Raw genomic sequence first — 24,311 nt, 5'->3', positions numbered from 1 at the left:
ACTTAGCACTATTAGCGATACAGCCGAAGGGTGGTTCAGGAGAGGCGGATGATCCAGTAGCGGGATAAAGGGATCAGCGCAGCGAGGTTCCGTCAGCGAAGTAAGCTTGCAAGCATGGAAGCTTCAAGCAAGGTTAGCATCCAAGTAAGGGTGTTTGAACGAACACATGTGAGTGAGAACCGACGCCCTAAATAGCCATCTAGTCCGGCGCTGGGTGATGACAGCTCCAGTCTTAAAGGTGTATGCGCACCTTTCCAAAAGTAAATGGTGGGGCGCATACACTTGTGGAAAGTGTAATTTAGGGTACCAAAGGTACCGGAACATTACAATACCCCCCCTTAAGGCCTGCTCCTGAAGGCCTCTGGAGCTGGTTTGTCTGGGTATCTCGCATGAAAATTGCGGATTAATCTAGGGGCATGTATGTCAGAGGTGTTTAGCCAGGTGTCGTCTTGGGGCCCATAGTTCTTCCATCTAACCAAGTACTGAAGTCTTCTTCTGTAGATACGAGAATCCAGAATCTCTTTTATCTTGTATTCTTCTCCACCTTCAACTTGTACAGGAGGGGGAGGTGGAATATTAGGCCTTATTCCTTGGTCCGGAACATGGGGTTTTAATAGCGACACATGGAAAATGGGATGGATTTTTAGGTCCATGGGCAATGTAAGCTGCACTGCAGCTTTTCCAATAAGTTTCTTGATTGGGAAAGGTCCCAAGAACAGAGGTCCAAGCTTTTTGCTAGGGATCTTCAGTCTCAAGTTTTTTGTTGAGAGCCAAACGAGGTCCCCGATAGTATACTGTGGAGAAGGTCTTCTACGAAGATCATAGTACTTCTTTTGTTGACTGTGAGCGTGTGCAATGGTAGTATTTAGTAAACCCAGAGAATCCTTTATTTGGGTAAGATAGTCTGAGGCTACTGGGTTTTTTGAAGGAAGGATGCGTGGAGGGAGAATAGAGGGATGGAACCCATAGTTCAAGTAGAACGGACTCTGCTTGGTTGTACTGTGAGTTGCGTTGTTGTAGGCAAATTCTGCCAGGGGGAGAAGATCCAACCAATCATCCTGTTGGTAAGAAGTGTAACAACGTAAATACTGCTCGATGCATTGGTTGACTCTTTCAGTCTGTCCGTTGGTCTGCGGATGGTAAGGAGAAGTGAGCTTCCGCTCAATCCGTAGTATGCGACATAGTTCTTGCCAGAATTTAGAAATAAATTGGGATCCACGGTCAGACAGAAGAGTTTTTGGGATTCCATGTAATCTGAAGACATGTTTCATCAGGAGTTCTGCCGTTTGTTTGGACGAAGGTAGTCTGCGAATAGCAATGAAATGTGCCATCTTTGTCAGATGGTCCACTGACACCAAGATGGTATTAAATCCTTTGGAAGGAGGCAATTCTACGATGAAGTCCAATGACAAAACCTCCCATGGAGTTTGGGGTATTGGTAGACTGCATAGTAGACCGGATGGTCTCGTAGTGTCAATTTTAGACCTGGCACAGACATTGCATGAAGAGACGAATTTTTGTATAGATGTTTTCATGTCAGGCCACCAGAATTGCCGAGAAATCAAATTGAAAGTCTTTGTCATACCCATATGTCCTGCCATAGGCACATCATGCGATAATTCCAAGATCTTGGTGCGTAGGGTAGGTGGTATGTAAAGTTTGTCGTTGTAGTAGAGGAAGCCCTCTGCATCAGTATTTAGTTGTGGTGGGGGTGAATCCAAACTTATACCATGCAGAACCTCTTCCTTCAAGGAACGGACAACTCCAATAATGCGTTTGTGAGGTATTATAGGAACGGAAGGGATTTCAAAGTAGTTTTCTTCAGTTAGTCGTGATAGTGCATCCGCCTTTTTGTTCTTATCTGCAGGTGTGTAGGTCACTAGGAAGTTAAACCTTAGAAAGAATAGTGACCATCGTACCTGTCGATGCGAGAGAGTTTTGCTAGTCTGAAGATATTGGAGGTTTTTATGGTCCGTGTATATAATTATTGGTAATTGGGTGCCTTCGAGTAAATGTCGCCAATTCTCCAGAGCCAATTTTATAGCAAGCAGTTCCTTTTCACCCACGGGGTAATTTATCTCGGGACTGCTCAGGGATTTAGAAAAAAAGGCGACTGGATGAAGTGGTGAAGTGTGGGTAGGTCGTTGGGAGAGTATTGCTCCTACTGCCATGTTTGACGCATCTACCTCCAGAATGTATTGGAGGGATGGGTCTGGATGGCGTAATATGGGAGCGGAAGTAAACCTTGTCTTTAACAAGTGAAAAGCCTTATTTGCTTCTTCTGACCATTTAAATGGTATTTTTATGCTAGTGAGCTGTGTGAGGGGTCTCACAATAGCAGAAAAGTTTTTTATGAACTTCCTGTAGAAATTTGAAAATCCCAGGAATCGCTGTAGCGCCTTGCGTGTAGTTGGTGTAGGCCAATCCTGAATGCAGGATATTTTACTCATGTCCATCTCGATTCCTGTTTTGGATATGATGTAACCTAGAAAGAGTACCTCATCTTTATGGAACAAGCATTTCTTCAGCTTCACATAAAGATTATGTGCAAGCAATCTCGATAATACAAGTCTTACATGTCTTATGTGTTCAGACAGGGTCCGTGAATATATAAGTATATCGTCCAGATATACCACAACACAGACATCTAGTAAGTCTTTAAAAATATCGTTTATAAATTGTTGGAAAACTGCAGGGGCATTGCATAGGCCGAATGGCATCACAAGATATTCGAAAAATCCGTATCTAGTTCTGAATGCAGTCTTCCACTCGTGTCCATCACGGATTCGGATGAGATTGTATGCTCCTTTCAGGTCTAATTTTGAAAAATAGGTAGCTCCACGCACCTGCTCAATGAGCTCAGGGATAAGCGGTAGAGGATAGCGATCTTTTATTGTGATAGCATTCAATTTCCTGTAGTCGATGATAGGTCTGAGACTTGAATCTTTATTGCGAACAAAAAAGAGTCCTGCTGCTGTGGAAGAAGTGGAAGGTCTAATAAAACCTTTTTCCAAGTTCTCATCCAAATAGGTTTTGAGATGGGCAAGTTCATCCTGTGAAAGAGGATAAACATGACCGAACGGCAATTTGCTATTTGGGAGTAGATCAATGCTACAATCATAGTCTCGATGAGGAGGTAATGCTTGAGCATTTTTCTCAAGAAAAACCTCAGAAAGATCCTGATAACATAGTGGTGCAATCTCATCTGTCACCACAGACAGAATCTTCCCGGAAAACGGGAGGTTACACGTTTCCTCGCAATAACAAGAAGGGAAGGTCAAGGACCGTTTCTTCCAATCTATGGTTGGTTGGTGTGTGTGCAACCAGGGAAGTCCCAACACAATGGGAAAGTGGGGTGATGGTATTAAATCGAAGGTAGAAGTCTCCCTATGAGACTCGTTAATAGTGACTAGAAGTGCTTGTGTCTGATCGGTGATCGGACCAGAGGATAACGGAACACCGGTAATAAGACTTACTGAGACAGGTTTGAGTTTAGAAATAATAGGAATTTTATTTAAAGCAGCAAAACATATATCCATATAATTTCCACAAGATCCTGTGTCAATCATGGCCTTAGTAGTAATCCTGTTCTGGTCCCACTGTAATGTCAAAAAAACAGAAATGTAGGGGTTAGTGAATGAAGTTGTCAATCCTCCTAGAGAGACATGTGAACACTCACCCTTCTTTTTGTTGACTAGGGGACAGACGTTTACCTTGTGATCCGGGGATGCACAGTACAAGCAGAGATTTTAATTTCGTCTTTTGGCTTTTTCCATAGTTGATAGCGGTGGGCGTATGGTTCCTACCTCCATAGGAACGGCCAGACTCCGAGAGGAAACGGATAATGGCATTCCCATCTTTTCAGCCTTTCTTTCTCGTAGTCTTCCATCTATGGTAATACTGAGTTGTATTAATGCATCCAGGGTTTTTGGCAGATCCGCTCGGGCGAGCTCGTCCTTAACGGCTTCTGAAAGGCCAAGCCTAAATTGGGTTTTCAGAGATGCATCATTCCATTCTGAATCAAGGGTCCATCTCTTGAACTCTGCGACAAAGTCTTCTACAGGCCTCCTTCCTTGTTTCAAGGATCTTAACTGAAGATCAGCAGTACTCTGCCTATTGGGGTCATCATATAGGCTAGTGAGCTCTGCCAGGAACAAGGCATAGGAGTTGAGAAGCTGGTCGTTTTTCTCAAAAAGAGAATCTGCCCAGGCTCGAGGATCGCTTGATAGGTAAGAAATAATAGTACAAACCTTAATGTGATCAGTAAGGTAGGTACGAGGTTTTAGCAAAAAAAGTAACTCACATGCGTTTTTAAATTCGCGAAATTTTTTGCGATCGCCTGTAAATACCAAAGGGGGATTTATCTTGGGTTCAGGGGACTGAGCAGAGGTAAGTTGTGTCAGTCTAATTACCTGCTGCGACAGAGCCTGATTGTCTTCTTTTAATTCAGCAAGTGCGTGTATTAACGCAGATACTTGCTGTTTTAATTGTGTCACCTGAGTGGTTATTTCTGCTGAATCAATTTTTGGTTCGTTCAATCTGTAACGCTCCTGCGTTTCTTATATGGTGTGGATTTTCAGCTGCAGAAATAGTTCCACGTCAGTAGTCATGTAAGAGATATGCTGAGATACCATTCCCAACCTCAATGACTCATCATGTGTGGAAGGTCTTATTTCAGCCAGTAAATACACACAATTAGCAAGCTGGTTCCTAGCATGACTTTATGTATGTGGTAACACAATGATGAAGGTTGAGGGATAGGTTGAGTGGAGGTGATAGGTGATAGACACTTGAAGGTGAGACAGTAGCAGATGGATGCAGGAAGGTTTAGCAATGTTGTATGATAGCAGATGATAGAATAGCAAGTGGACATACAAAAGAGATCAACCCAGTGCAGAAAAGTAGCAGTAGTCTCAAGAGCTAGCAATCTAGTTTATGCAGATGTAATAAACAGTCTTTACTATGCAGAGCTAGATAGTGTAAGCTTAGTATAAGTTTATAGAGAATTCCCCTGCGGGGTACTTAGCACTATTAGCGATACAGCCGAAGGGTGGTTCAGGAGAGGCGGATGATCCAGTAGCGGGATAAAGGGATCAGCGCAGCGAGGTTCCGTCAGCGAAGTAAGCTTGCAAGCATGGAAGCTTCAAGCAAGGTTAGCATCCAAGTAAGGGTGTTTGAACGAACACATGTGAGTGAGAACCGACGCCCTAAATAGCCATCTAGTCCGGTGCTGGGTGATGACAGCTCCAGTCTTAAAGGTGTATGCGCACCTTTCCAAAAGTAAATGGTGGGGCGCATACACTTGTGGAAAGTGTAATTTAGGGTACCAAAGGTACCGGAACATTACACTAAGGCTGCTCAGGGTAAGAAGCATGCTTCTTTTCGGCACTCTCAGGGGTCCTTTCGTGCCTTTCGGTCGCACTATAAGGGCAAGCCCTTCAAGGGTCAAGGCTCCCAAAAGAAGCCGTGGTCAGGTAAGCAGAAGTCCGGCCAGTCCGGACCCACTGCCATAACAATGCGGCCTGAAGGGGCTCCCTCACCCAGTTCTGGGGTGGGGGGACGCTTGCTCGGTTTTCTTCAACCCTGGCTGGCCCGGGTTCGGGACAGGTGGGTTCAGGAAATCGTTCGGTCTGGCTACAAGATCGAGTTTTCTCTCTACGGAGAGCAGATTTTTTCCCTCAAATCTTCAACTGTCTCCGGAGCGTTTGCGGGATCTGCACCTGGCGGTGCGGGATCTGAGGGCTCAGGGAGTGGTGGTTTCGGGGGTTCTATTCCAATCTGTTCACTGTGCCCAGAAAGGAGGGCGAGGTTCGTCCGATCCTGGATTTGTAGGCCCTGACCCGCTTTGTGCGGGTTCGCAAGTTCCGCATGGAATCACTGCGGTCGGTGGTGGCTGCCCTGGTTCCAGGGGAGTTCATGACTTCCATCGACTTGAAGGATGCGTACCTTCACATCCCGATTTTTGAGGGTCGCCAGAGGTACCTTCGATTCGCCATTACGGAGGATCACTACCAATTCGTGGTGTTACCTTTTGGTCTCGCCTCGGCCCCACGGGTGTTCACCAAGGTGCTTGCACCGGTTCTGGCTTTGTTGAGAGCCCAGGGCATCTCTGTCCTGGGGTATCTGGACGACATTCTAGTTCGGTCTGCGACCAGCCAGGGTCTGGTGGAGGCCCTGTCCACCACGATGCAGACTCGGCAGGAGTTTGGTTGGACGATAAACGTTCCAAAGTCGACGCTGTGTCCATCGGTTCGTCTTCCCAACCTGGGAATGGTCCTGGACTCGGTCCAGGCGAAGGTCTTCCTACTGGACGACAAACTCAGGACTCTTCAGAAAGAAGTCAGGTCCCTCAGGGACGCTCCGTGCTCGCCTCTCCGGGCGTGCATGCGGTGTCTGGGATTGATGGTCTCGGTTTTCGAGGCGATTCCCTTCGCCCAGTTTCACACGCGGGGTCTCCAAGCGGAGATCCTATCCAGGTGGGACGGGCGACCACAGTCTCTGGATCTCCAGATTTCCTTGAGTCATCGCACCGGAAGGGATCTCCTGTGGTGGCTCCAGTCCCCGGCGGTGTCGGGGGCAAGTCTTTTCGTCCTCTTTCATGGACGGTGATCACCGCGGATGCCAGCCTGTCGGGCTGGGGCGGTGTTCTGGGCATTCTGTCCGTCCAGGGAACTTGGTCGGAGGAGGAATCCTCCCTTCCGATCGATATTCTGGAATTGCGAGCGATAAATCTCTGCCTCCGTTGTTGGACAGACAGGCTGCAGGGCTACCCGGTTCGGGTGCAGACGGACTATGCCACGGCGGTGGCTTACATCGATCACCAAGGGGGCACCAGGAGTGCCCGAGCGGCTCGGGAAGTGGCCGAAATTCTGTCTTGGGCCGAGACACACGTCCCGGCAATGTCGGCGGTTCACACTCCGGGGGTGGAGGACTGGCAGGCGGATTATCTGAGCCGCCAGACCCTGGACCAGGGGGAATGGTCCCCCCACCCGGATGTCTTCCAGATGTTGTGCGAGAAGTGGGGTCTTCCGGAGGTCGACCTGTTCGCGTCTCGTTTGAACAACAAGGTGAGAAGATTCGTGGCAAGGACGCGCGATCCTCGGGCAGACGCGTCGGACGCGTTGGTAGTCCCGTGGCATCAGTATCGACTGATGTGTGCGTTTCCACCGCTTTAATTGCTGTCCAGGTTCCTTCGCAGGTTGCACTCGGAACGAAACACAGTGATTCTGGTGGCACCGGACTGGCCTCGCCGGTCCTGGTACGCAGATCTCGTAAATCTGGCGATCGACGCTCCATGGCGTCTGCCTCTTCGAGAAGATCTTCTGTCTCAAGGACCGATCTTCCATCCTGCTTTACAGTCGCTGGCTTTGACGGCCTGGCTGTTGAAACGGAAATCCTGAAGGATAGAGGTCTCTCTCCTGAGGTCATTCACACTTTGATCAACGCGAGGAAATCTTCCTCGGGGAAGGTCTATTACCGTACTTGGAAGGCTTATCTTGCCTGGTGTGGGTCCAGGAGGGTCTCACCTCGCACCTACTCGGTGTCTAGAGTGTTGTCCTTCCTTCAGACGGGTGTCGACCAGCGTTTGGCGCTGGCTACGATCATGGGTCAGGTGTCTGCGCTGGCCGTTCTTTTTCAACGTCCTGTGGCATCTAACCCCTTGGTTAGCATCTTTGTCCAAGGGGTGCGACATCTGGTCTCTCCGAGGAGGGATCCTTTACCTCCTTGGGACTTGAACCTTGTTCTGTCCGTGTTACAACGTGCTCCTTTTGAACAGATCAGGGAGATCTCGTTGTCTATGCTGTCCGAGGAGGTCGCATTTTTGACCTGGTCGTTCACTTGGATAAGGTGGTCTTACGACCTCACCCTTCTTTTCTTCCGAAGTGCGTTTCGGTTTTTTCATCTCCATGAGGGCATTGTCTAAGCATCCGAAGGAGGTACAGTTACATTCCTTGGATGTTGTTCGGGCGATTTGGGTTTACCTAAAATCGACTGAGTCTTTTCGCTAGACGGATTCCTTGTTTGTACTTCCGGAAGGTCCTCGGAAGGGCATGGCGGCGTCGGGTTCCGCCATCGCCACATGGATCAGACAGACCATTGAACAGGCATATGCTTTGAAGGGGAAAGTTCCCCCTATGCCTGTGAAGGCGCACTCTACCAGATCGCTGAGTGCGTCTTGGGCCTGTCGTCATGGGGCTTCTGTGGCCCAGGTGTGTAGGGCGGCGACTTGGTCGACTGTACACACTTTCACAAAATTCTACAGAATGGATGTTCAGGCATCGGCAGATGCTTCCTTTGGCCGCAAGGTTCTTAGTGCGGCAGTTCCGTAAGGGCCCTTGTTTTTGGACCCTTTATTTGTCCGGGATTTGTTTTCATCCCTGGGTTATTTGTTTTTCCTGGGTTGTTGCTCCTGTTGAGCAAGTTTTTCAGGTTACCCAGCTGGGTTCCTTCCTTTGGTAAGGTTCCTTTCTCTGATGAGGAGACGGCATTGCCTTTAGGCGCGACTGCATTTCCCACCCCTCATGTTTGCACTGCTTTGGGACGTCCCCATTGTGACGAATATGAAGATGGCGGCGACTGTCGGAGGACGTAAGAGAAAACGTAATTTTTGTAAAATCTTACCTGTAAAATTCCTTTCTCTGAGTCCTCCGACAGTCGCCGCCCCCGCCCCTCTTTTGGGGTTTGATGTACTCTCTACTGCTATTCCACTGAAACTGAGGAATGGATACAGGAAATGGGAGGGTATTGTCTGAGGGGACCACCCCCTGGGGGTGGGATATGTTAAAACCTTTAATATTGACATATTCTGTTGCCTAGCTACTCCTACGAAGCAGGGACTAATACCCATTGTGACGAATATGAAGATGGCGGCGACTGTCGGAGGACTCAGAGAAAGGAATTTTACAGGTAAGATTTTACAAAAATTCAGTTTTCATTGCTTTCACTGCCTGTAACAGGATCTTTGCAGGGGGAGAAAATCCTGTGACTTACCAGACTCGCCTCCATTCACAGATTGCTTTACAGGCAGTGCAAACAACAAAATAAAGCTTCTTAAAGAGGTTGTAAAGGTTGAAGGTTTTTTACGTTCTTGCTTTCTATACAGCCCCCCCTAATACTTACTTAATTGTGATCCAGCGAGGTGCATGAGAGCAGCTGCTCTCCCTGGTCTCTGCCTCCTCATTCACAGCCAGTGAGGGAGCGGTCGGGGGACACACAGAGTTGAGCACACATGAGTTCCCCATAGCAAGGGGGTACTCAGAGAAGAGGAGGAGCTAGGACCACCGGCGGGGGACTAGAGCAGAGGAGGATCATGGCAAAACCATTACATAGAGCAGGTAGGTATAACAGGTTTGCTATTTAACCACTTAAGCCCCAGCCCTATTTCGGACACTTTTTGTTTACAAGTTAAAACCAGTAATTTTTCCTAGAAAACTACTTAGAACCCCCAAACATTATATATATTTTTTTAGCAAAGACTCTGGAGAATAAAATGTCGGCCATTGCAAAATTTTTTGTCACGCGGTATTTGCGCAGCGGTCTTTAAAACGCCATTTTTTTGGAAAAAATTTGAAAAATCACATTTCACTGCATTTGAAAAATACTAAACAGTAAAGTTAGCCCATTTTTTTTGTATATTGTGAAAGATGATGTCACGCCGAGTAAATAGATACCCAACATGTTACGGTTTAAAATTGCGCCCCCCCGTGGGATGGCGACAAACTACGGTCAATAGAGATCTCAATCTGCGACGATTTAAATGTATTTAACGGTTACCAGTTTAGAGTTAGAGTGTAGCTCTTTTTTTTTAATTATTGCCCACGCTCTGGCGATTGCGGCGATACCTCACATGTGTGGTTTGAACAGCGATTTCATTCGTGGCTCGACTTGCGTATACGGTTTTTTTTGTGCGCGAGCTAATGGTGACAGGGGCAGCTAAATTTTTTTATTTTTTTTCTATTTATTTTTTCTTTTTTTTTAACTTTATTACAGGTTTTTTTAAAAAAAATCTGATCACTTTTATTGCTGTCACAAGCAATGTAAACATCCCTTGTGACACCAATATGTAGTGACAGGTACACTTTATGGAGGGATCGAGGGTCTAAAAGACCCTAGACCCCTCCACTACACTACCCTGTATGCAAAACATACAACCGTTTTTCAAATCTGCCGCCTTTTGCAGCACAGTAACCCGGAAGTGACGTCATGGATGCCGCCTCCGGGTTACGTCATCGGAGACCCGATCAATGCCGTTTCCGGCATTCATCAGGACTCCATCCAGCTGGCGGACGTGCCAGCTGGGTGCTCGGGGCTCCCGGTGGGACGGGAGCCCAGAGCAAAGTCACGGAAGGTGGCAGGAGGGGGGGGGGGGACGTCCCCTCCCGCTCACCCGGGTAACGATCGAGCGGCTCCCGAGCCGCATCAGTCGTTACCGTTGGAAAGCCGACCGTCGGCTTCAAACCACGGTACCGGGATAATGCCTCTAGCTAGAGACATCATCCCAGTATAAGCCCGCAAAGTTACCCGACGTACCGGTACGTTGATATGCGGTAAGTGGTTAAATAAATAAAAATACTTTTTTTTTACCTTTAACCACTTCCAGACTGCCCGCCCACCGCAGTTTTACATCGGTATTTTGACATTAAATAATGGTGTTATGGCAGCAAATAGCTGCCTTAACCTCTGTATTTTCTTACAGGACGGGCGGTCCTCTTTCACATAAGAGTGATCCCAGCGGCGGGAGAGATGCCCCCCTATTGGTCGTTTTCCCCGCTTACTGGTGTCATCGGTAGCGAAGAGAACGATCCGGTCCATCCATGTCCCAGGTAGGAAGTCGAGTGAGGGCAAGATGGCTCCGACTCGCCTCTATGGCCTTGGAGGACCGAAACGACAGCATATGTAGCTTCCTCCCTACAGGCTTAAAGGCCCATTTTTTTTCTGGCTGCAAAAAATGAAATTTGTTTATTTACTTATTTTTTGCTTTTAAGGGTAGATGTGAGATCTGAGGTCTTTTTGACCCCAGGTCTCACATTAAAGTGGAGTTCCACCCTAAAATGCCACTTTGCCTTATTCTTCCTCTCTGTCACCTGTAAAACAATTGGATAATCACACATTTTTTTTTCTTTACTTACCTTGTTTTAGAAGAAAATATACTCACCTTACTTCCTCTTCCTCTCTCTTCGGCCGTGGCCCGCGCTGTCACTTCCTACTTGCATTGATTCCTGGGAGCTGAACGTCATCGCTCCCAGGAATCAATGCGCCTGCACCGGCCCCGCTCGTCAGTTCCGGTGCGGGCACGTCATGCACTGCTAAACAGCGTCTGGGCATGCCCAGAAGCTGTGCAGGAATGGCGTGCCTGCACCGGACATGATGAGCGGGGCCGGTGCAGGGCATTCTGGGGCGAAGAGGACACAGAAGAGGACGCCAAAGAGGACGCGCTGGCTTCAGCTGCCCACACCTGAGATGGCAGCGCTGGACAAGACATTTTCAAGGTAAGTATTTCTTCTTAAAGGTAAGTGCGACCCGGGACAGATCAGAGGCTAGCCATTGTGGAATGTACTAGCCCTGACTGTCCCGGGGGTATTTTTATTAAAAAAAAAACTTTCCGAGGGTGGAACTCCGCTTTAAAGAGGACCTTTCCTGCTTATTTCTATTACAAGGGATGTCTGCATTCCTTGTAATAGGAATAAAAGTGTAAAAAAAATAAAATAAAAGGTAAGAATAAGAAAAAAAAAATGTAAAGCGCCTCATCCCTCCGAGCTCATGCGCATAAGCGAACATATACGCAAGTTGCGCCCGCATATGTAAACGGTGTTTAAACCTGATATTTCAGGTATCGCCACAATTGCTAGAGTGAGAGCAATACTTCTAGTCCCAGACTTTCTCTGTAACTATAAACTGGTAACCTGTAGAAATTTTTAAATCAACACCTATGGAGATTTTTAGGTACCAATGTTTGTTGCCATGCCACTAGCATGCACAATTTTGAAGCATGACATGTTGGGTATCTATTTACTTGGCGTAAATTATCTTTCACATTATAGAAAAAGCTTTAACTAACTTTACTGGTTTCTTAATTTTTATTTTAAAAAAGTGTTTTTTTCCAAGAAAAATTGCGTTTGTAAGACGGTGTGACAAAGTATTGCAACGATCTCCATTTTATTCTCCAGGGTCTCTGTTAAAAAAAAAAAATATGTTTGGGGGTTCTAAGTAATTTTCTAGTAAAAAATACTGATTTAAATAACAATTGCCAGAAATAGGCCTGGTCCTTAAGTGGTTAATATCTCTTTAATGGTTGAGGAGAGGAGGAGGAGGTGGGTCCTTGTTGGGAACTTTTTCACAGCAGCTTCACAGGACAGACTCAAAGCTTTTAACCCAAGCAGTGTCAGAAGTTCAGAGAAAGGAAGAGGATAGGACATCCCTGCAGTGAAGATTTATACAGGATCCAGCTGCCCACATGACGTGGGACATACTTTATTACAGGTAACTTAATTAACAAAAGCTAACTTCTAGCTAAACTTTAGTTATAAGGATTTTTTAGGATAAGGATGTCTAAGTTTAGGTCCTGTTCTGCAAAAGCAAGCTTGTATTGTTGTTGTTATTTTTCTATACTTAGTATGCTCTTTTGTTCCCCCTCCTATAGCTTGGAGGTGGAACAAAAGAGCTGTGATGTTTTTTTTTTTTTTTTTTTCACTTTCAAACAGAGACAGGGCTTAGAAAAGTTATTGCCTTCTTACACTTTTGTACTGCACTTATCTGAAGTAAAATGTCACTGGATTCAACTTCTGTTTCTTATTGAAGAGATAAGCTGCCTGTGGATTGTTGCAAGTCAGCAAGGGGCCATAATGTCTGCACAGAATAGGCCTAAGGTGGTATGTCGTTGCATACATCAGCATTTGAAAACACAACAGGCCCACTTTAATCGCATGTTATCAGAATACCATATTTTTAGCAATAGCGATCTTTTATTGGCCATCCAATCATGTACAATCAAAAATACAGTTTTTTTTATCTTCCTTGAATGGGATTGGATATTCTTTGCAAAGTGAAGCTTTACCTTATTTACCAAACTCTGAAGCAACTGGGTGATCGAAAAAACCTACCCTTTAATGTCCAGCGTTTCTCTATCCAAAATGAAAAAGGTTTTGACTTTAGCTCTACTTTAGGACAGAGATGCTAATCTGAAGGGTGAGGACAAATTTCTTTGATGTGATTATAGGTACATTTAATAAATAATATCCAGTGGGGGACCATCAGGCTTTTTGTGGGTCAGAGTCTTGTAGATGTGGTCAAACTCTAGTCAGTCGATAAGGATGGAATTCGAAAGCTCCTGGAAGAGCACAGTGGCCGTGGAGGTAGCATCAACGATAGATTTGGGGATGCCCCGTAGCCACAGATTGCCTTGCCATGATCTGTTTTCACAGTCCTCCAGAGAGAGTAAGGTGCAGGATAGCACAGATTTCAGGATCTCCAGGTCCTGTTCATGGCTATCCAAGACTATGGCAGCAGTATCCATTCAGGTCTCTGATCTCATTGGTTAAATGAGCAACAAGGTTTTTAGGTGCTGCAGTAAGCCCTCCTTGCAGCATGGTTTTAAAGCTAGTAAGGAGCTGTCACATACCTGGTTGAGGCCGAGCTGACTTCCCCGTACACCTCCTGTCCTGTTTCTCCTGAAGGTAATAACAGGATATAATTGGGCAAGGAGTGTTCTTTGGTCAGAGGTCCTAGCTGGGAGATTCTTGCAGCAGGTGCCAAGCAGCAGACTAGAGCTTGCCGATGCAAAATACAATAGCGGGCAGATGCAGGATACTCTGGCAGATGTGAAGGCACTGAAGCAGGTGCAGAACGGCAGGTGGCAAGAAAGCTGGCAAGCAGATGGGTGCAGGATCTCGGGTGGTCAGGCAGCCAAGAGTCAGTATCAGCCAGGCAGGAAAGGTGCAGAGTCATGAACAAAAGCAGAGTCAGAGCCAGGCCAGGGTCAGCATTGAACAAGCAGAGAAGGTACCGAAACAGCAGGCAGAAGGCAAAGTCAGATCACTAGCTAGGGTCAGTAATGGTTATCAGGAACAAGCAGTATTCAAAACAGGCTGGATAAACACAGAAGTACAGGAGATCAGGTCACTGACGGTAGAAGCTGATGACCACTCAGCAACCATCTGGTCTCTGGGGCAAGTTTAAATAGGCAAGTGGGCACCAAGTACTCACACTAACAGGTGTGCGCACGTGTATGAATTAGGGCACGTCTAGTTGTCACTTGAAAATTATTATGCACATGCACATAAATTCACACATGACCATGTATACAATTTCACTGACAGAAGCTCTGCATTCCCAAGGGGCTGTGTCTGCTGCGCTGTCTGCACTGGATGTTGTGGCCTGTTGGAGAGCAGCTGGGAGAGCTTCAGAATCTAGCCTGGGGCTTAAGGCAAGCTTTCTGTGAGGCAGGCCTTGCCCTGTACGGGACTGGCAGAGCAGGTGCTTTTTTTTTTACCATGGGGCCAGAGTTTTTTTTACCATGGTGCCAAGTGGGTGTATGAGAGACTGGTACCAGCTGTTGTGGGTGGCAAAGGTTGGGCTCTCCTTAAATTGATTTGAGAATTGATGTGCCCAAGGGTGCAAGGGCTTCACATGGCCGTACTCCATCACTGCTCACAAGTTCCCCCCTAGGTGAGGACAAATATTAACAGCTCAATATTGTATAGGTTATATTTTTTGCCCAACCAAATGCCTGTATGGCTACAAAGCTGCATGATGTCTATTTTAAATGGGCCAAACTCTTTCATAAGAGGTCCACTTGGGATGTTTGAATGCTCACTTTTAATGGAATGCAACAGGGGGAAACAATTCCATTTTTAATAAATTGTAAAATAAAAAGTTAATAAATAGTAAAACTGCTATTGTAACAAAACAATGTTTTAATGATAAAATTGCCATTTCATTTCACTAGAAGAATGATGCTTTTTGGTAAAAATTTTCTTTTTTTTTTTTATACAGAGGAGCATGCTTGACCTGTTGTTAATACACTGCCTGGGACATCAGCCAGGTAGAATCTTACAGTAACCACTTAGCTAATTTCATCACTTTGGGGAAATGATGTGGAAAATTGAGCTGATATTAACTCTTATTGCTGTCAGAAACTATGGCAGGGTTGGTATGTGATAAGGCTCAAGGGCTGCAAAGCTTTAGGGTAACACTTACAGTATACTGTTTGTCCTTGAACTAGAACATTACTTTCATTGCAATAACACACCAAAATCCACAGCTCTGCTCAGGACTCACCCCCCTTTTACAAGGAACAATCTGGGTGCTGGGTGTAGTTTGTCTCCACTCCATGAAAGAATGCATTATTCACTCCACTCTTAGCTCCTCTCCATGTTTCTAAAAGTTATCATAGTGACTGCATACAACAATGTCTCCATGAACCAACCTTAACTAGAACCTTCAGTGCTCTAGTGCAAGAAACCATTAAGGAACCACCACACCAACCCCCCTCCCAGTTTCTCCCTTCCCCCTCTTTGAAAAAGCATGATTTTGATACATTATTTTTTTTTTTCACTATATAAAAGAGTAAAACATTTCTGTTTCTGATTTCAACTTACCGAAACTGTGGCAGTGGCGGTGGTGGGAAAGGGATGACATCAGTGGCAGTGGTGGGAAAGGGATGACATCAGTGGCAGTGGTGGAAAAGGGATGACATCAGTGGTAGTGGTGGGATAGGGATGCTATAGGTGGTGGTGGTGGGATAGGGATGACATTAGTGACAGTGGTGGGATAGGGATGCTATCAGTGGTGGTGGTGGGATAGGGATGACATTAGTGGCAGTGGTGGGATAGGAATGACATCAGTGGCTGTGGTGGTGTGATAGGGATGACATTAGTGGCAGTGGTGGTGGTGGTGGGGGGAGGGGGTTGGGATGAGATAAGTGGCAGTAATGGGGGGAATAGGCATGAGATCAGTGGTGGTGGTGGTGGGGATAGGGATGAGATCAGTGGCAGTGGGGGAGGGGAATAGGGATGGCATCAGAGGCAGTGGTGGTGGGGGAGGATAGTGATGAGATCAGTGGCAGTTGTGGTTGGGGGATAGCATTGAGATCAGTGGCAGTGGTGGTGGGAGGGAGAAGGGATGAGATCAATGGCAGTGGTGGGGGGATAGGGATGAGATCAGTGGCAGTGGTGGTGGGGGGATAGGGATGAGATCAGTGGCAGTTGTGGTTGGGGGATAGCGTTGAGATCAGTGGCAGTGGTGTGGGGGGGAGAAGGGATGAGATCAGTGGCAGTGGTGGTGGGGGGATAGGGATGAGATCAGTGGCATTGGTGGTAGGGGGGAGGGAATATGAATAAGATCAGTGGCGTAGCCACTCTATAGATTTCTATGTCCAGCCAGAAGATGGAGGTAGACTAGTCCCAAAAAGGCCGTGGGGTTGTAAGGCGCAGGTGCGGCCAGGAGAGGGAGCATTTCACCCCTGGATTTAATCAAAAAATAGAGGCTGCAGTTATCACATGTTGATAATTATACATCTGTGGAGGGGACGGAAATACTATTTAGGTCAGGGCAACAATACCAAAAGAATAAGTGCATTTAGTCTAAAAGTGAACTTATTCTTTAAAGTAGATCTAAAACCAATCACTACGCTCTCATATAAGCTTTAACACGTTAAAATAATTTAAAAGATGGTTTCAGTCTTCCTAGATCCGCAATTAACAAAAAAATACCTACTACTCATTTGTCAGGCACTTAATTTGATAGGGCAGGGTTTCTGCCAGAGATTGCTGGGGATCCTTGAGCAATGAGCAATTTCTGCCTCTCACTTAAGTTCCCACTGATACCATTGATCCTTTTAGCTTTCTGTAAGGGGGTAATTCTTCCCAATGACCACAAGTGTAAGGTTTTTTCTTCCCACTGAATAAAACACTAATGTATCAGGAGTTGTTTACAGTATATAGTCAATTTTAGCAGGTGTTCCCCGAGCCCGGAAAGCTACTTTAAGGGTTACTCTGTGTTGAGAAAGGCTCTTATAGGGTGACAACTGTCTCCTATTAATGCTCCTGCATTGTCATCCTGTCATTTACACCTCTGGTGGAGATTAGAGACAACCATGTTGTCATGGTCAGTTGTCAGTATCTGTCAGAGAAGTCTGGTCCATAAGGTAGTTGGAACTTTCCGCCATTAGATGGCGCCAAGCTGGCTATTTGAACCGACTCTCTGCATGGATTCATTGCTGTTTGGTGTGCAGCTTCTGTGTACTGTTCCTGACTCTGTGTGACCTCTGATCTTGATCCGGCTTGTTGTCTCTAACCTGTGCTTGTCTGCTTCCTACCCTGACCCTGGCCTGTCTTCTGGATTTCGCTCCTTCCTGTTGATCCTGCCTTGCTGCTCTCTTGGTACCAACCCGGCTTGTGACCCGATTACTCTGCTGCCTATTATCTATGTCCTTCCTGCCTGACCATTACCTACCCAGCTTGTTTGACCCTGCACCCTGCTCATCCGGCCTGCTACAACTCCAGCCCAGCAAGCTTGCTGCCAGCAGCCTCATACCAGCCCGCTCACTGCGGCCACGCTACTACTGGACTGATTACAGGCACTCCTACGTTACCGTGCTCCTGTGGCCGCTGTCTCACTATCAGAGGCCCACGAGCCGGAGTTGTACGAGAGGCCCTCCTCTACACGTCAGGGTCACCTACCAGGTATGGGACAGTATTTATTTATTTCAGGTACTTATATAGCGCTGTCAATTTACCCAGCGCTTTACATATACATTGCACATTCACATCAGTCGCTGCCCTCAAGGAGCTTACAATCTAAGTTCCCTAACTCACATTCATACATACATAGTAAGGCCGATTTTTTTTTTATACAGAATCCAATTAACCTACCAGCATGTCTTTGGAGTGTGGGAGGAAACCGGAGTACTCGGAGGAAACCCACGCAGGCACAGGGAGAGCATGCAAACTCCAAGCAGGTAGTGTCGTGGTTGGGATTTGAACCAGCGACCCTCTTGCTGCTAGGTGAAAGTGCTAACCATTACACCACTGTGCTGCCCATAATCAGATAGCCCAGTGATGGCGAACCATGGTACCCCAGATTTTTTGGAACTACATTTCCTATGATGCTCAGCTACACTGCAGAGTGCATGAGCATCATGGGAAATGTGGTTCCAAAACATCTGGGGTGCCAAGGTTCGCCATCACTGAGATAGCCAGTCCAGAGCAATCTTGTGCACCTGACACTGGAGCAAGTGCAGGTAGACAGAAAGCAGCTAGAAGAGGGTAGAGGAGATCAGCAGCACTGAGATACAAAAATGCATCTATACACATAGCTTTAGGAAACCAACCACACAATTGGAAGTGAAGCAGTCTTTAAGTATCCAAGTGCAAGAAAAGTATTGACCGTACTCCAGCATTAAAGGACAATATGTAGAACTTTATTGTGTAAAAAAAATCTCTTTGACAACACCACAGACAAACAGCAACATGAAAAAATTGTTGACGCGTTTCACAAACTAAATTTGCTTAATCAAAACTCAAAACAACACTAAGTGTGTTTCCTTAATAGTATAGAGAACAGCTGAAATCAATGTGTACAAGATTGCATTAATCAACAAGTTCTCCTATAGTAAAGGTAGATTACTACGTCCACTAGAAAACATACACAGTTTAAAAACAACGCTTGGATCTGCAGGAATAAAACTGTAGCTACTTCCTAGATAGTAGGAAATAGAGGACATTTTTTTGAAGATTATCCAAATGCAATAGAGGAAAATCTGTTAACCTTAAACCCCAAGGGAGAACCTATACATGACAACCCTCCCTGTGTACAAAAACAAAAAAGCCCATAAAAAATTATATATATATATATATACACCCAATGGGGAATAAAGGAAACACAATCCCAGTAAGCATTACATATTGGTGAGCACTATAGAAAATGAATATGTAGAGGGCAATCACATCGCTACTCATAATAATGCCTGACATCCCATTCATAATTTAACCCCCTGGGTATCCTGGTTTGGAGCATGAATATCCAGAAAACTTCTCTTTTACATAGAAGACGATAAGCATCCCCTCCTCTACGATACATTCTTACCCGCTCTATGACTTGTACCTGAACCAACAAAAGATCACCCGCATGCATAATATTGAAGTGGCGAGCGACATTAGTTGAAATTTGTTTAAAACGCGTCAGTTATTTTATGCTCCTGTTTGTCCATGGTATTGTCAAGGATTTTTTCCCCAATAAAGTTATACAAATTATCCTTTAATGCTGGAGTGTGGTCAATACTTTTCCTACGCTTGGATATTGCTCAGACTGTGGACTGGACCTGCACCTGATCATTGATGGAAGGATTAGTATCACCTGGAGTGGCACAACCCAGTCTATGTTTTAGCAGTCTGTAGGTACCCCCAAGGGCCCATTCATATTATGCATTGCTTTAACTTACATACATTAATACAAGGCGTTAATGTGTGTCAAGGTATATTCCATTAAGACAGCCTGTTCACTTTGAAAAAAGAACAAATAAAACCAGTGCTACAGAGAACCTACTCAGTTCTGGGGGGTGTAAGCTGCCACCAACTTACTCTGGGGGTTTGGGGTACAATATCAAAGTGTTGGATTTAAGTTGTTGGTTTTATGGCGCTAACATTTAGGAGGAAGTATGTAAGTAAAAATGTTTTTGGTTTTCTACAGTGATCTATTAAAAATCTTACAAATGTTGCCCATGTAGTGTGGTGATGTGTAAAGCGCTGTTGTGCTTGCATTAAATATGTCCACTTTGATACTCACATATAAATAACACTTATAAATCAAGTAAGTGCACCGTGCTGTTCATTTTGAATTGTCTGAAAGCGCACCTTAATACATGTAAAAGTGGACCGTGTACCACAACTCTCTCTTTGTTGTAACAAAGGAAAAAAGTTGTTTACTCCAATTACATCAGAGTGTTAAATCCATGTTAAAAACAGTTTTGCCCAAATGGTCCTTGTCATGGAAACACTATGTGTCCCCATGACTGAGCACGTATGGGCGAAACGCGTTGCGGTCGGTGGTATCAGGACAATATCCCCCCGGACAATATCACCCCGGACAATATCCCCCAGAAAACATCCCCTTGGACATAATCCCCCCCCCCCCAGGACAACATCCCCCCGGATAATATCCCCCCGGGACATCATCCCCTGGGCAATATCCCCCGGGACATAGGGTTAGGGTTAGAGGGGGGATATTGTACAGGGAGGATATTGTCCGGGGGGGATATTGTCCAGGGGGGATATTGTCCGGGGGGGATGTTGTCCGGGGGGGATATTGTCCAGGGGGGATGTTGTCCGGGGGGGATATTGTCCAGGGGGGATGTTGTCCGGGGGGGATATTGTCCAGGGAGGATATTGTCCGGGGGGATATTGTCCAGGGAGGATATTGTCCCGGGGGGATATTGTCCCGGGGGGATAATGTCCTAGAATCGTGGTGGGTGAATGATAGACAGGACATGATCCTGTGGAATTGTTTTAGCTGAATAAATTGATTTAGCATAGTGACATCGGCGTGCGGTACTTTCCTTCCTTTGAGACATGTTGTTGCTGAGAGGGGAACTGCTCCTGGACAGGCACCCAATTCAAACCAGAAGATTAAGGAGCAGTGAAAGTTTGGAGCTGTTGTCTTCTACTAATTCCACTTTTGATTGTTGTGCTACACTGCCTAGGTGTGTTGGTTGGAACTGCAATGCACCGAACTGCGTGCACTGTATTACCTTGTATTAAAATGGCCATTTAACGCACATTGCTGCTGCAATTGGATACTATGAATGGGCCCTAAAAGTGCTTTACCTAACTTAAAAAATAAACTTCTAACCTTTATCATAAAACTGTATAACAATCCAAACCAAACTAGTAATATGTCTTTCTTTTCAAAGCACAGCAGCTATAACTGTGTTTGGGCACACTGCAATAAATCAACAGATATTTCTCTAGCATCAAAATCACCTTGATTTATAGCCTGTCATATTTTGTATTTCCACGTAGCTCAACCAGAGCAACTTGATCTGATTAAGTAGATAATACATGATCAAACCTACAGCAAGGGCCACCGCAAAATATATTTTATGTAACGTCCTGTACCAACAAAAAAGTAACATACGCGCAACATACAAATCTGTTAATGCACTGGAAAATGCTGAGGCAAGCGCCGCATCGGGTTTTTCTCAATATAGCGGGGCAAAGAGCAAAAAGGTGAAATAGCACATAGCAGCCAATTTACTAAAAACAGCTCTGAGTAATACAAATTCTAATCTGTGCTTTGCTCCATCACACTGGCCTTTATAGAAAAAAAATCGAAGAGGGGGAAAAAAAAAAAAAAGATTACAAAGCAAAACCCTTGAACCAAAATGAAGGGTATAAAAGTAGAGTAATGCCCCCTTTGTCAGTCCCTGAAATAGAATCCTAGATCTGATCCTACTTGAATTCAATAGGCACAGAAGAAAGACAATGCTGTATCCTGCTCCTTTCCCCATTAATCCTAACCTGCAGAGGAACCATATAATGTATGTGTTACTTATTGTAAAGCTACTTTCTAGATAGTAGGAAAAAACTTTCTACTACTGGGGCAAGATCCAGCTTTAAAGCAGAACTCCAGCAAAAAAAAAACAAAAAAAAACAGACCATTAAATGATCAAATAAAAAGAAACGTTTGCTACTTACCTTCAATTTGGAGCTGTGCTCCGCAGTACCATTTTCTACCTTAAGACGTCCTCAGTATCAGGTTGACTGACAGCCAGCACCTTTCAACCCACTTCCACTAAGCCCAGGCTACTATGGATCCATCCTCAGCATGAACCAACTGGCTCCTTGCTTCTTCCTCTCCCACTCAGCACTACTGTATAGTGGAATCCAAGGTGCTGATACCAACTCACATCTGTGTACCTACACTGCTTTTACTTTAAATTCAATACCCTTATAATAGAGAAAATTTGATATCATTGTTATAACAAATCAAAAAATCCTAGAATCCAAAATTTCCAAAAGGTCCACAGTGCAACCAATGCCAAAAATAAATGTCCAGAAACATGTAGAATGAAGGATCTTTAAGTCATAAAATTTCTCCAACACCATGTGCAGTTCTGGACCAGAAGATTTTCCCCCTTAATGACCAGGCCATTTTTTGTGATTCGGCACTGCGTTACTTTAACGGAAAATTGCACGGTCGTGTAACAATGTACCTAAATAAAATTGATGTCCTTTTTTTCCCCACAAATAGAGCTTTCTTTTGGTGGTATTTGATCACCTGTGCGATTTTAGTTTTTTGCGCTATGAACAAAAAAAGAGCAACAATTCTGAAAAAAGAAAAAAATATTTTAAAAACATTCTGCTATATAAAACATTCCCCCCCCCCCCCCAAAAAAAAAAGAAAAGTTAAAAAATCTAAATTTTTCATCCTTTTAGGCCAATTTGTATTTTGTTACATATTTTTGTTTAAAAAAAAAAAAAAATTGCAATAAGCGTATTTTGATTGGTTTGCGCAAAAGTTATCGCGTCTACAAACTAGGGGAAAGATTTATGTAATTTTTATTTATTTACTAGTAATGGTGGCGATTTTAGATTGTTAGAAGGGCTGCGACATTGCGGCGGACAGATTGGACCCCTAACTGACATTTTTGACACTTTTGGGAAGACCAGTGACATTACTACAGTAATCAGTGCTAAAAATATGCACTGTTACTGTAAAAATTACACTGGTAGGGAAGGGGTTAACACCAGGGGCGATCAAAGGGTTAAGTGTGAGCCTACAGGAGTGTTTTCTAACTATATGGGGTGGCTTGTGAAATGACAATAGAGACATGTGATCCTATATAGAAGGATCACAGGCACTCTGTTACCATTTCAGAGAGAAGAACGGTCAGCTGTGTTTACAACAGCTGACCGTCCTTCTCTCTCAGCGGGGAACGATCGAAGGTGCTCAGCGGCAATCAGGGCCGCATCCTCACTGCCTAGTGGGGCTTGAGCGCGCCACTGCCGGCGTGCGCTCACCCCCTAACCACCATGCGCGCGACCGACGTAGGGCTACATTGTTTTGCGCAGCAGAGCCAGCTTGCCGCAGTAAAACTGAGGCGGGCGGTCGGCAAGTGGTTAATACATCTCTGCCATCAAAAATAATCTCTATAGTCAAAAGTATTGGGACGCCTGCCTTTACACACACATGAACTTTAATGGCATCCCAGTCTTAGTCCGTAGGTTTCAATATTGAGTTGGCCCACCCTTTACACCCATAACAGCTTTAACTCTTCTGGGAAGGCTGTTCACAACATTTAGGAGTGTGTCTATGGGAATGTTTTACCATTCTTCCAGAAGAGCATTTGTGAGGTCAGGCACGGATGTTGGATGAGAAGGCCTGGCTCGCAGTCTCCGCTCTAATTCATCCCAAAGGTGTTCTATCAAGTTGAGGTCAGTACTCTGCAGGCCAGTCCAGTTCCTCCATCCCAAACTCACTCATCTAGGTCTTTATGGACCTTGCTTTGTGCACTGGTCCAAATCATTTGGTGGAGGGGGAATTATGGTGTGGGGATGTTTTTCATGGGTTGGGCTTGGCCCCTTACTTCCAGTGAAGGAAACTCTTAAGGCATCAGCATGCCAAGACAATTTCATGCTCCCAACCTTGATGGAACAGTTTGGAAATCCTGTTCAAACATGACTGCGCACCAGTGCACAAAGCAAGGTCTATAAAAACATGGATGAGTGAGTTTGGGGTGGAGGAACTTGACTGGCCTGCACAGAGTCCTGACCTCAACCTGATAGAACACCTTTGGGATGAATTAGAGTGGAGACTGCGAGCCAAGCCTTCTCATACAACATCAGTGCCTGACCTCACAAATGCGCTTCTGGAAGAATGGTCAAACATTCCCATAGACACACTTCTAAATCTTGGTCAAAGCCTCACCAGAAGAGTTGAAGCTGTTATAGCTGCAAAGGATGGGCCAACTTAATATTGAAAACAGACAAAAAGGGAGACGCAAACGACTAGTGCATTACCTTCGACGCCTGAAATAAATTTTATTTAAAAAGCCAAAAACATACTTACAAACATGATAAGTAAAATTGCATGTCAAAATCAACTCCTATGTGGGTGAAGGACACGACCCCGGGTTTGGATCGCTAACACGTTTCGGGAGACATGCTTCCTTTATCATGACTTTACTCATCATGTTTGTGAGCATTTTTTTGTTGGAAGGTAATGCACTAGGGTTTTGCGCCTCCCTTTTTGTCTGTTTTCAGTGTTTTGGAGTTTCCTCACTCAAGGAAAGCAGCACGTCAACAATACCTAACAGA

The sequence above is a fragment of the Pelophylax lessonae genome, assembly GCF_965119305.1.
Source record: "Pelophylax lessonae genome assembly, chromosome: 13".
Lineage (NCBI taxonomy): Eukaryota > Metazoa > Chordata > Amphibia > Anura > Ranidae > Pelophylax > Pelophylax lessonae.
The sequence above is the reverse complement of the archived record's forward strand: the minus strand, read 5'-3'. Positions refer to the sequence as shown.